The sequence below is a fragment of the Canis lupus genome, chromosome 27 (assembly GCF_003254725.2).
Source record: "Canis lupus dingo isolate Sandy chromosome 27, ASM325472v2, whole genome shotgun sequence".
Taxonomy (NCBI): domain Eukaryota; kingdom Metazoa; phylum Chordata; class Mammalia; order Carnivora; family Canidae; genus Canis; species Canis lupus.
In genome coordinates, this window is record NC_064269.1 from 8257838 (window position 1) to 8272061 (window position 14224).

Below are 14224 nucleotides of genomic sequence, written 5' to 3' on the forward strand. Positions count from 1 at the left end.
GTAGAATGCATCCATGTGCTGGGAGGGTGATGTACCCCAAACTCCCTGCAGACAGAGGCTCTTGTGTTCAGGATCCTTACAGAAATGGTCTTGTGTGTCTTTTCATCTGAGTGTTCATTGGTGTCCTTTGATATCCTTTGTAATAAACCAGTAATCTAATACATAAACTGTTTTCCTGAGTTCTGTGAGCTGTGCTAGCAAATTAATTGGATCTGAGGAAGGTGTCAATTTATACTTGGTTGGTCAGAACCACAGGTGACAACTTGGACTTACAATTGACACCTAAGGTGGGAGTGGGCAGTGGGGGTGAGGGGTAGAGGAGGCAGTCTTGTGAGACAGCCCTTACTCTGTGAAATCTGATGATATTTGCAGATAGGTAGTGTCAGAATTGAGTTAAATCGCAGGACAGGACACCCAGCTGGTGTTGCAGTATGCTTGGTGTAAAGAAAACCCCAGACACGTGTGGGGGGTTTGAATCAGAAGTATTCAGGGAGTATTGTGTTCAATGTAAATGAAAACAATAGAGTGTTTCTTTATAATTAACTTTTTAATAAAGTATCTGATGAAAGAGAAAAGTGTGTCAGTTATGCAAATAGAATATGTCATTTTTTTTCTTTATATTCCCTATCCCCCAAATTATGCACAAACTCAATGGAGTGTCACCTGTAAACATACTTCTTTTCTTCTCTAAAGAAGGAACCCTGCTCTTTCCAGTTCTTGCTGCCTCAGCAAGAGCAGCTGCCTCCATGGCCAGGTATCTGCAATAGCTGTTCATGGGGCACTGCTCTCATTTTCCAGTCAGGAGGAACAAGCAGATATAGAGCATCAAACACAGCAACCTGAAGTCTCTCAACCGCTGCTATTAATGGGTGTGATTCACCGCAAGACTGTGGGCAAGGAGCTAGCAGCCCAGGGCAAAGATGTCCCTGGTGGTCATTAAGTGAAGATCTGGCCATTGAAAGCTGGCCACCTCCTACTTGGGTATCACTCCCAGGCCACCCTCCGCAGCATCTGGGACATGATCCACAGAATAAGTACTACTCCTCATCAATGAACCACAGCCATCTGCAGAATGGGCATCACCTGTGCAACCAGAAGGCAGTGATGTTGAAATGGAAGCAGTCCCACCCACCAGGAGCCCCTGAGACTACTGCCCCAACCTCCAAAGGAATAAAGAAGTCAGCTGGCTTTTCAAGGGAGGGAAGGAAGATAGGGAGAGAGGGAGGGGAAGGAAAGGAAAGGAAAGGAAAGGAAAGGAAAGGAAAGGAAAGGAAAGGAAAGGAAAGGAAAGGAAAGGAAAGGAAAGGAAAGGAAAGGAAAGAAGGAAAGGAAAGGAAAGGAAAGGAAAGGAAGCAGAAGGAAGATCCTGAAGCATCAGTTTAAAAACCTCTAAATTATTGAAGTTGAAGATTTCTGGCATCATGAAAATTTTATAATAACATAGATGGTCTGGTAAAAAAAAAAAAAATTGTTTCCCTAAGCATTTCCTCAACAAGAATTTTTAAGCACCTCCTACATGCCAGATACATGAAAGCCCTAACACTAGAGAGGTGAGCAAAATTACACAGTCTCTGCTCCTTCATACAGAGTTTGCAGTCTGGTGGAGAAACCATCTTTAAACAAATACCACAGAAGTAAATTTATTATTACAAATCCTATTAAGTGCTGAGAAGAGAAAGTACAGACAGTACGAGAGGATAGACAAGAGGACTATTTTTATATTGGGGCTCAGAGAGCAGGACTTTTAAGCCAAGACTCTAAGGACTGAAAGCATTCATCAGGAGGTAGCTGAGGTGTAGGGAGGCAGAAGGAAGAGCCTCTCTGGTGAATTCTAATGTTCAGGCAGGCTGAGAACGGCTACAGGGATAATTTCCTCCTCCTTGATTCCTTCTTCTTTTGGACTCTAGGTGGCCACACTCTTTTCCTTGTACTTCACTGCCACTTCTTTTCATGATTTATTTTGCTGGTTATACCTTCTCTACTGATCTATACATGATAGAACTCTACAGGATTTGCCCCCATTCTCTCTTCTTTCTAGTCTCTCCATGTATGATTTCATCCACCCATGGCCTTATGTACAATCTATATGCTGTTAAAAATATTCAAATAAAATGGAAAGACCTTATTGGCTTTATTCAATGATTCATGAGTTGATCACCGTCCAATCTAGAAGACAGAGGGGAGCTATAAGGAGCTGTATAAAATGAAAGACTTTTTATTTTAGAGAGAAGAGACAAGGAAGTTATACTAGACGAAAATCAGTTTGTTCCTTTTCCTTTTGGGGTGGCAGGGGTCCATCAGGCAGATTAGCTAATTAGCACAGTTCAGGCAATTCCTGATTGACTGGCTTAAAATTCCATTTCTGGGAGAGCTGAAACTATGATTAAGTTAAATCTTCATTTGGTGGTGTGGGGCTTAGCATCAACAGCTCCATTTTGAGCCTTTTGTCTTGTTTTTAACAACAACAACAACTTCAGACTCCTTTCCAACCTCCAGATCCAAACATTCAACTACATACTTCAATCTCTACTTGAGCATTAGCAAAAACATGCCTGACTTAACATGGCAACACTGAGCTCTCAGTTCCCATCTGCCGCTCTCTCCTATATGCTCCCTCTCCAAAGTTCTGCATGCTTGTAAATGGTCCCACCAACCACCAATCACATATGCCAGAAATCTACGAATCATTTTTGACACTTGCCTCTCCCCCATCCAATCACTGAATCCTGCTGAACCCATTCCCAAAAGCTTCTATTTCTCTCCATCTCCAAGGCTGCAATCCTAGTTCCAGTCATCATAATCAAATGACGTTACTATCCTCCCTAAAGCCCCCGAGCACTACCCATTGTGTTAATAACGAAGCTCCACCCTAGACCAATTAAGTCACCATCTCAGGGGATATTTTTCTTAGGGAAAATATCTGTGGCCTGGATAGTTTTTTTTAAAAAATGCTTTCTAGGTGATTCTAAAATGCAGCCATTGTTAAAAAGCATTGGCCTACCTTGTTGAAAGCTGTTGAAAGTTCAAGTAAGGTGTAAGGCCCTTGGTGGCCCAAACACCAGCACCTTCAGTGGGTGTCAAGGATAAAGTCTAATGGAAGGGAGTGAGGAGTGAATGAAAGTGAGGAAGGGTGACCAAGTATGCAGGTCGTTCTTTCCAGAAACTTGGGTAAGAAGGAGACCAGAGATACTGAATGAGAACGAGAGGCAGGTTTGGTTTTTCACCTTTAGCATTTATAAAATGTGTAGGATCCACACTGATGCCTATGAGATGAATTTTTAGTTAAATAAAAGACAGACAAAGTCAAACTCCCAGCAGAAGGTGGCGTGGGAAAGTGAGAGAGCCCTAGACTGGTGCTCAGAAGCTCTCCAATGACATCCTGCCTTTACAACTCTCTAATGATGTGCTCTTGGACAAATTAAATTATCTGAGTCTCAGCTTTTTTTTTTTTTTCTCTTTAAAATAGTGGTGACAACACTTAGCTCACAGGAGGTTATTGTGAGATTTAATGACATAATACATGCAAAGCATATGTAGGACTTGGGACATCCGTTTCCAAATTCTCCATGGTCCTCTAGTGCCCTCAAGTGGTTTCCTAGACAGTTTAGAACCCTACTAGTGCATCCCACCATATGACCTTCATGGCCACATGGCATATGGGCACATGGCATGGGCATATGGGCAACTCAATATATTTTGGCACTTCCTGAGCCTCTCCTCTACTACCAAACTTTATAGTTTCTTAAATCCCTTTCCTCCACAATCTTAATCTAGCTGAACAGACATAAGCTAGGTAACTATTTGATGTCTCATTTGAGGCATCAAATGAGATATATCAGCATCCCAGATAACATAAGAGCGCTGCAAATGGGATATTTCCCAACCCTAATAGGAGGGTTGCCTCACATGCAAATTTCGAACACTGAGGCCAGAAAGAGCTCGTCAGTAAACCGCGAGAACTGTTTAGCACTCAAATTTGCACCATGAAGTAGTATCCTAAGCTCCTACTTTATCTCACATCACATTTCCACCAGGGTTATTCTTTTCGTGACACACTGGATCACCCCTTGGCTCAAAATCATTTAAAGGTTCTTCTCCTTCTCCTATCCTACCCTCTTTCAGCTGGTAGAATATTCCCTGCCAGTGCCCCCCGCCCCATCTATACCACTGTGGAGGGGAGTTGTCAGCACCAAAGGATATAATATATTCTCACACTTCTTCCCTTCCTATTCAGACATTACAGAAGAATTTTCTGCCTGAAAATCTACTGAGGCTCCAAAAAGTAGAGAAAGATTTCTTTTTTTCCCTCTGTCTCTTCCCCCTCGTTCTTCTCCTCCTCCTCCCACTCTTCCTCCTCTTTCCCTTCTCCTTCTTTTTCTGCAGGGAGGGGGGAAGTTGAGGCAATTTTCCCCCTTCATTTTTGAATTGAAATTTTTGCTGAGAAAATTGTAGATTCCCATGCAGTTGTAAGTAATAGTTGAGAGAGAAATCCCTTGTACAGTTTTCACCAATGGTAACATTGTATAAAACTCTAGAAAAATGTATATCCAATCAGTATATTGACATTGATACTATCTACCTATCTTATTCAGATTAGATTTCCTCAGTTTTACTTGTACTCATTTGAGTGTGTGTGTATCGAGGTCCACAGAATTTTGTCACCTGTGTGGGTTGAAATATCCACCATCACAGTCAAGATAAGAACAGTTCCAACACCACAAGGATCCCTCTTATTGACCTTTTACAACTATAACCACCTCCCTTTCCCCCATCCCCTATCCCTAAAGTCCAGCAATTATTCATCTGTTCTACATTTGTAAGGTTTTGCTTCTTATAAATGTTACATAAACAAATCATACAACATGTAATTTGGGGATTGGCTTTTTTTTTTCTCAGAATATTTCCCTGGAGATTCCTCCAAATTACTGCAGATATCAATAGCTCAATCCTTTTTATTGCTTAGTAATATTCCATGGTATGTATGTACCACAGTTTGTTTAACCATCACCTGCTGAAAAACATCTGGGTTGATTCCAGTTTTTAGCTATTACAAATAAAACTTCTATGAACATTTGTGTATAGGTTTTTGTATGAACATAAATTTTCATTTTTCTGGGGCAAATGCCCAAGAGTACAATTGCTGGGTTGAATGGTAATCACACAGTTTCTTAAGAAACTGTTAAAATGCTTTCCAGAGTGATTGTATCATTTACATTTCCACCATCAATGTTATGTATAAATCATGTTCTTACTTTCAGATCTTTAGTCATGTTTAACCAAGATGTGCTATTAGAAAGTGGATGGCTTGTTAATGGCTCTCACTCATGAAGGTTCTGGATCAAATTCCAAAAGCAGGAGGAAAAATAAAAAGAAATTGCTACTCTTTTGGATGATAATAATAGCTGGCATTTATTATGTCCTTACCTGTATGCCTGACTGTGCTAAAGCCTTCCTATGTACAAATCCACTTATGACACAATAGCTGTGTGGATAGGTTCTATCATCATCCCCAATTTGGAAGCCTGGGCTTTGAAACAGAAGTATCTTGTTCATAGTTACACAGCTAGTTAGGTGGCAGACCTAGGATTTGAACCTAGGGGGATGTGCTCTCAACCATCACATTATACTGTCTCCTGAATAATAATGAAAGAAACATCATTATGTTCCCAGCAGCAGCTGTACAGGTTATGCTGCAGTTATGATAATGTTTTCCTTTTTATATTTAAAAGGAAAATTAAATATAAATGTAGATTGTATCATCTCTGGGAATTAAAGTATATCCTTGCAATGTGTGTGTGTGTGTGTGTGTGTGTGAGTGTGTGTGTGATTCAACATGTATGCATTGATTTTCCATGAAAGGCTGCACACAGCCCCAGCTGATGTCTATTCCTATCCCCTGCATCCCTGTGCACACCTCAGGCATCAGGAGAATTGTCCTCACCTGCATGGAAGAGACAACATGCCCTAGGTAGTATGGGAAGGAAATCAAGATGAATTTACCCATAATATCTTGACACAAGTAAGAGATCTTGGAAAATGTTTTTTTTTCTGTTAAGCATGAGCAAGAGAAAAATAACTGATGTCACGATGATGTAAATATACTATAGCACAAAATAATAACAATTAAAAAGGAGAAAAGACAGATAAGAACAAAAGGTGAGGGACCCAATCTGAAAGAAAATATGACTCAAAAATTTAAAAAACTTCACTTCCAGTGCTTTTGTATTATATGAAAACATAATAAAACTTCAAAGACAGGATCCCTGGGTGGCGCAGCTGTTTAGCGCCTGCCTTTGGCCCAGGGCGCGATACTGGAGACCCGGGATCGAATCCCACGTCAGGCTCCCGGTGCATGGAGCCTGCTTCCCCCTCTGCCTGTGTCTCTGCCTCTCTCTCTCTCTCTCTCTCTCTCTCTCTCTCTCACTGTGTGCCTATCATAAAAAAAAAAAACAAAAAAAACTTCAAAGACAAAAATGGTAAAACAACAGAGATAAAAAGGAATACAGCTAAGACTGCAACTTGAGGACCAAAATGACACCATGAGAGAACTAATACATGTGAAAGAAAAAGATCAAATAGACTGAAAACAGAATTGCAATGCTGACTGAGAGGAAGGCTTAGTGCTGTCACTGCACATTCAGAAAAAAAGGACAAAGGATTTTGACAGTTAGAGAGGAAGTAACGTGAAAGAGAGATAGTAGTGATGATCCTATACAAGGATAATTGGTGTCTCTGAATAGAGAACCAGAAAAATGGAACAGAAAACCAGTGTTTTTAAAAGAGGATTTTCCACAAATTAATGAAGAAGTAGTTTTGCATGTGAAATAGGCAGTCCATATTCCAGGGAGAACTGGTATAGAATTATTAAAACAGACACACAGCCTAGTTAGGCTAATTACCTTTGGGGATCAAATGAAGAGTTATAAATCCAGGTAGACAAAAAACAAGTCACCTACGAGAACAAAGTTAGACTGGCTAGACTTCTCCACAACAATCAATGAGGATAATGGAGCTCTGTCTACAAAATTCTGAAGGAAAGAAAGTGTGACTTGGGAATAACCAGATGGTTTTGTTGTTTGAGAATTAAGGTAGTAGGTATACATTCTGAGAGGCCTTAGCAGATACAGCTCTTCTTGGGAAAAACTACCAGAGATGAAATCAAGCTATACAAGAAACGAATGGAGGTGCCAGGGGGAAAGCACTGGAATTCTATTCACTGTTAGAAGGACATGTACATGTAGTGGGTATGTCAGGAATTAGACCCACCTGAGTTTAAAAATTGGCTCTGTCAATTCTTACCTTTGGCCTCAAACAAAGTATTTAATTATCTCAGTTCCCTTGCCAGTGAGATGAAGATGATAATGTTGTGGGTAGCAGATGAAATAATCTCTGTAAATTTCTTAGTTTAGTGCCCAGTATTAGATACCATTATAAAAAAAATCAAAACACAATTATTTAAACATAACATCTCCAAAATTGTATGGCTTTTAATTATATTTTACAATAATTTTTTCCTTAATTTTAGGAACCATATCACTGTGGTAAAGAATTTTAAAAACACTGAACTCTGAAAATGTGGACAACGATTTGGTAACATGGATACCTCTGGAGAACACTGAATAGATGAGAGATCAGGTGGGAGGGAGAATTTTCATGGCTTTTCACTAATGTGTAGCTTTTCAAATGTGTACCACAGGAATATATTATCTATTTCTTTTAAAGCAACTAATATTAATGAAACATTTACATAAGTTTCCATAATACCTTCATTTTTATCAGTTTTTCTTTTTAAACTCAAGTAGAATTACATTTAATAACTTCTATAAAATTAGGATGTACTATGGTTCCATTTTTGCAAAACTATTCCTCACCAGACAGCCCTTCATCTGCATATAAGCAAAGGAAAAGATCTGAACGATATCTAATGTTAACAATGATTATTTCTTGAGAGATGAAATTTGGGGTATTCTTTTTCTTACTCGTATTTTTTAGAATTACTTGAAATTTTAATTAAGAATATATCATTTTTTAAAATGTCGTTGTTCTAAATAAATAAAGAAAAAACTGTCACCAATTGTTACCTTAGTTGACAAGAAAGAACAAGGGGTTTGTCCGCACCTCATAAGAGACTGGGTTCTGAATGCCAAAGGCCAGCCAGGAGGGCCTTAGTCTAGGCCCTAACTCTTAATTTACTAAATGAGTTGGCAAGGAGCTATTATGTCCCACTGTGTGCCTTGCTGATTCTTCAAGTGGAAGACTTGATGCCTTGAGCTACCTTCCTGCCAAACTAGACTATCTGTTGTTTCCCAAGATGCTTTTGCTCCTGGTATTCTGAGCACCTGGAAGAGCCTCTGCCTCTGTGACCCTTCGATTGCATTTGTCCTTCAAAGCCATGGCCAGAAACTGCATCTTCCATTTACCTCTTCCTAATCTGTCTACTCGATTTTCCCCGTTGAAGCCCCATAGCACATTTTAACAACTACTTATCACAATCCATTCATTCAACAAATGTTACTGAACACAACCATGTGCCTTATATTTGCTTGTATTATATGTCTTACCCTTTGTCTTAGAATAATTATCAGAGGGTAGGAAATAGTCACACTCATTTGGTACTTCTACAGCAGTCAGTGTAATACCCTTTAAAGAATAAAAGTCAAAGAATGTTTCTTGAATAATTAAATAAAGGAGCACTGTGAGAGAATAGAAAAAATACATATGTTGGTTTCTGCGCCCAGTTCCTAGCCCAGAGCTCCTAAAACCCTTATAAATTCCTAAGTGAAAGAGCACTAGGAGCGTCTATTCTTTTAATCAGGTGACTCTCCGTAGGTCCTTGATGGCTCCTGGATGAGGGCTAGTCACCAAAAAGACTAAACCATAATTAGAAGCTTAGCATTTTCGGCCCTGCTCCCAACCTCCAGAGAGAGGAGGAGGGCTGGAAATTGAGTTAATAATTGATCATGCCTACATGAGGAAACCTCCATAAAACCCAGTAGGAGGTTTGGATAGCTTCCAGGTTGGCAAACATATCCACATCTGGAAGGTGAAACAACTCACTTCATGAGGATAGAGCTCCTATGCTTGGGACCCTCCCAGACCTCACCTATGTATCTCTTCATCTCAAAGTAGTAAATAGTTAAGTGTTTCCCTGAGTTCTGTGTGCCATGCTAGCAAATCAACTGAACCCAAGAGAAGGTTGTAGGAACCCCTGATTTGTGGCCATCTCAGACAGAAGTTATGAGTAGCTATGACTTGTGACTGGCATTTGCAGTGGAATGGAAGAAGTTTTGTGGGACTGTGCCCTTACCCTGTGGAACCTGACATTCTTTCCAGGTAGACAGTGTTGGATTTGAGTTAAATTGTAGGACATTCAGCTGGTGTCACAGAGAATTGCGTGGTATGTGGGGAAGAACCCACACCTTTGGTGACCAGAAGAGTCAGAAAGAAGCGTTCTGTATGAATAGTAAAGGAGAGATAATGGAGTCTTTCGTAGCACAGCACTCAGTAAGTATTTGTTGAATTGAAATGAATACTTTGTCCTTATACATTTTTCGAAGCTTAAAAGTCTTTAGCTTTAAAAACCAAGTGGTTTATATTCCTTCAAAATTATTTTGAGTTTTTCTAAAGAGCAAATATGCTCCCTTTCCCTAAAAACACTGGCATGGATCAAAATCCTTGGAAAGAGATAAGGCCCAAATAGCTAAATAATAGATTAGTGATTTTTATTTCCATCTGTCTTGCCCTGAGGAAGTACAACAACAATCCTGAAAACTGACCTAGGGAAGACCACTTCTCTCTAGCCCTCTAGTCCCTAACTTCCAACATCTGCTCAGAGATAGCTTTCCAAAACAGATTTACGTTACTCAGGGCATTCATTCCTTAACTGGCTATTTAATTACAAAAAGCAAATTTCTCAAAACCTAACTAAAACTAATTTGGCACATATAATTGAGCTAATGTGGGTAGAATTTGAAATAAAGGCACAGCAGATACAAAATAATGCATAGAATTAAAGGAATACTTTTATGAGATAATGAAGATTATATACGGAAACTATTTGCCTTTGTTCTAGTCAAGGCTGTCTTTACAAAATAGGACTTGTTGAAAAATCAATTTCCCCTTTCTCCCTCAGTGAACAAAAAATAATGTGCTGCCACCTACTGACACCTGAATGAAAGTGTAGCTCAGGACGCAAAAGTAATTTTCAAAAAACTTTAAACCAAAACTTCAGAATAGGTGTTTATATTATCTTATTTTAAATACAGTAATTAACACATGCAAGACTGTTAACTCTAGGGGGGTAATTATCATGCCCATTGGTTAAACTGAAAAAGAAAACTGATGGATGTGTATGAATGACCACACAAATTTAAAGGTTAGAAAGCTTAGTTGCAAACTTCTGTGAAGGATTGAAGTAACAGTTGAATCATTCTGTTAACAAGAAAAAGGGACGAAGGAACATAAACATTGCTATACTAATATAAACTAGTGGTCCAGTCAGTCTCACATTATGTCACTAAGGAATTTTTTGCAAGAGGGATATGGTCATTAGTGAGGACAGGGTAGGCTATTACTCATAGGGAGATGGATCTGTTCCTAAACAACTCTATTTCCCCTTTAATGACCCTTTACATATCTATGGAATGAACCTAAATCCTTTTTTAAGCATGTGTCCAGTTGGCTCACTCTTTGGGTGAGCAAAGTTTCCCAAACAATACCCAATGAATAATGTAAACAGAGGAGAGCAAGGAATTTTATATATTCACCGAAATTTTATATTCACTAATATATTTCAGGCTCTTTGTTCAGTCCCAGCCACATATTAGTTGAATGAACAAATACGTAGAGCCTCTTTCTATTTCTCTGAAATTTTCTGTTTGAGCTCCAAGGAGTGCATCAGAATCCAAATGATCCTGTTTCTATTTTGCTTTGGTTATTTGGATATTTCCGGTGAAAAATTAGCTTGGACCTGAATCACTAAGATAACTTCTCAATTTTCCACTTCAGTCAACATCATTTATCAATTAAGTTTTTAGTAAATTGTAAGCTGAACTGTAAAACTTGGCTCAGGGCTGAAGGTTAACTTTAAATGTGTCTCCCAGGGATGACAAAATCTAGGAAGAAAGTTGAAGAGGAACCTATATCTAATTAGGAGGATTAGAAAGAGTTTTAAGAACAATTTGCTTAGCCTTCATGTTTAAAGAAACTTATTTAGCTTGGGGAAGCACTTTCTGCTTTTTAGTCCACTAAAACTAGACTCATATAGCCAAAGCTAGGAAGGGGCCAAGCAATTTTACATTAAATTCATGCGCCTATAATCACATGTGTACATTGGCCAGAAGCCCAACAAATTATGGTCTGGATATGTATTCTATTCAGGGGTTCTCAATTCTACAGTGTGCATTGGCTAAGAAGATATATAAGGACATGAGGCACAGAGTACAACACTGGAGCCATCGCAATTTTTCTGGGATCTTTGTATCAAACTATCCAACTTAATGCATTTCACAATGTATAAGAAAAAAGCTCTTGCTTCAGAAGAGAATGGGATTTAACCAGAAACAATAGATAGAATGAACAAATGATTATAATATTTGAATCTTCTTAAGATTCAAAAAAATATTTGATCATATCTGGTTGGAGGGATTCTGAATGACATCATGAAGGAAGTACAATTTGAACAGATCTTTAAGAATAAGTAGAATTTTCTGGTTTGAGATTTGAGTAGGGGAAAAAAATTCACAAACAACATTTAGGAGACACCAAATACGTCTATGAACTAGATGAGTTCAATTTGACTACTATGAGCCTGGTCTTCACTGTCAAAAAGTTAGGACAGTAGCATAAAGTAGAGGTTCTGGGATCAAGTGTCTGGATCACGTCCTGGCCCCATCACTTGTTTGCTGTGTGACTTTAGGACACTTAATACTTAATAACTTAAGTTATTTAGCATACTTAGTCCTCAACTGCTTTTTCTATAAAATGATGCAAAAGAAGCCCCTACCTTGTAGAAATGCTTTCAAACAGTAACTATTACTTACTGTTTTTAGTGAGTTTGTACTTGATTTACTGAGCAGTGGAAAACTATCAAAGGTTTCTGAACAGAAGAGCTGTATATCTGAAGCTAAAACTTTAGAGTGATTAACTTATCAATAAGATTTAATATGTGGAATTTAAGAAACAAAACAGAAAATCATAAGGGGAGGGAGGGAAAAATAAAATAAGATGGAAGTAGAGAGGGAGACAAACCAAAAGAGACTCTTAACTATAGGAAACAAACTGAGGGTTGCTGGAGGGGAGGTGGGTCAGATGTAACTGGGTGATGGGTATTAAGGAGGATACTTGATGTAATGAGCACTGGGTACTATATGCAACTGATGAATAGCTGAACTCTACCTCTAAAACCAATGATACACTGTATGTTAATTAATTGAATTTAATTTTTAAAAAATCTATCAGTGAGACTTAAGATAAATTAAAGAGAGTTGGGGCAGCCCGGGTGGCCCAGCGGTTTAGCGCCGCCTTCAGCCCAGGGCCTGATCCTGGAGACCCGGGATCGAGTCCCATGTCGGGCTCCCTGCATGGAGCCTGCTTCTCCCTCTGCCTGTGTCTCTGGCTCTCCTCTCTCTCTGTCTCTCATGAATAAACAAATAAAATCTTAAAAAAAAAAATTAAAGGTAGTTGAAAAAGCTACAATTAAGGATACCAGATGAAGAATTTTACAATTGTCCAGAGAAGAAGAATCAGAAATTATAGGTAAGGTGGAAGAATATAGAAGGAGGATCAGAAGAGAAAGGATAGTTTGGAAAAACCTTTAGAGAAATAATTCATAGGACTGAGTCTGAAGTATAAGGGATGGGGAGGAGGCAGGGCAACTCTAAGCCTTTCAACTTGGGTACTGAAAAAAGCATTAGTGAGGAAAAACAGAGATATGAGGAAAAAGTGATTCAGAGGAAAGTCACCCAGGTGGAGATCCCAATAGACAGGCACAACTTTATTTATGTATTTATTTTTAACAATATATTTATTTATTTTAGAGAGAAAGAGTGAGAGAGAATGGGGGCAGAGGAGCAGAGGGAGAGAAAGAAAAATCTCAAGCAGACCCCCTACTGAGTGGGGAGCATGACTCAGGGTTCAATCTCACAACAGTGAAATCATGGCCTGAACTGAAACCAAGTGTCAACACCTAACTGACTGAGCCACCCGGTGCCCTGGGGCTTATGTATATTTAAAAGTGAGATTCAACTCCTGAATTTTCCATCTATTAGCAACATGTCACTCTAGAAATCAGCTTCCTCATCTGGAAAATAAAAACATTGCTGATGCTTTCCCTACAGAGTAATTCTGAATATGACGAGGTCCTGGTCTTTTCTGTCAAATTCAACATGATCATCCTCCAGTATGAAATGAAATTTCTCTTCCTGAAGGTCCCTAATGCCCTGAGCTTGTTCCTAAATATCTCTACGCTCACATTCTCTCTTTTCTTCACCAGTAAACACTTGAACTCATCTCTTCCAAAACTTCCAAGCTTGGTCAAATTCTACAGGCTGCTATACCAACCTCTCTTGACCAACCCCAAAACCCCTCTCTGTGGATCTCCTCTGATTCACTGCTTCCACGACCTCACAAATGCAGATGCTTCCACCAACTATCAAACTACAAAAGATTATTTTTAACTTCTTTTTATTTATTATTTTTTTATTTTTTAACTTCTTCATGCTCTCCTTTTTTTTGTTTTTTTTCCTCTCCTTTTCCATTTCCTTTTTCCGTTCCTTATTAAAATTCTCATCCCATAGTTATATCTAATCCTAGCTTATCAGCCTCATAATTAGAGTTGTCATTTAACCTTCACCCCAGTACAAAGTCAGCATTCTCCACACACTTAAATGCACCACACATACACTTACATGTGCATGTAACGAAGTTATCTTGTCTGTAGAAAAAAAGAGCTATTGCTCTCAGAACAAATCTTCTCTATTCTTGGGCCATGGAAAGAGGAGATCCAAAGATGCCTATATGAGTCGATTGGTCCATTGGTCCATTCTACCCTTCCCTCATCTTATACAACAAATTTTAACCATGTAGTTTTTGAATCTGCTTAATTTCATCTTGAGTGGGTCCCAGGAACTCCATAAATTATATTATTTCTACTTACAAGACAACTCAACAAAGCACCTTCAAATTTACTGTAAATGCTGCAGACTTGGGGTGTCTTTCAGTTTCC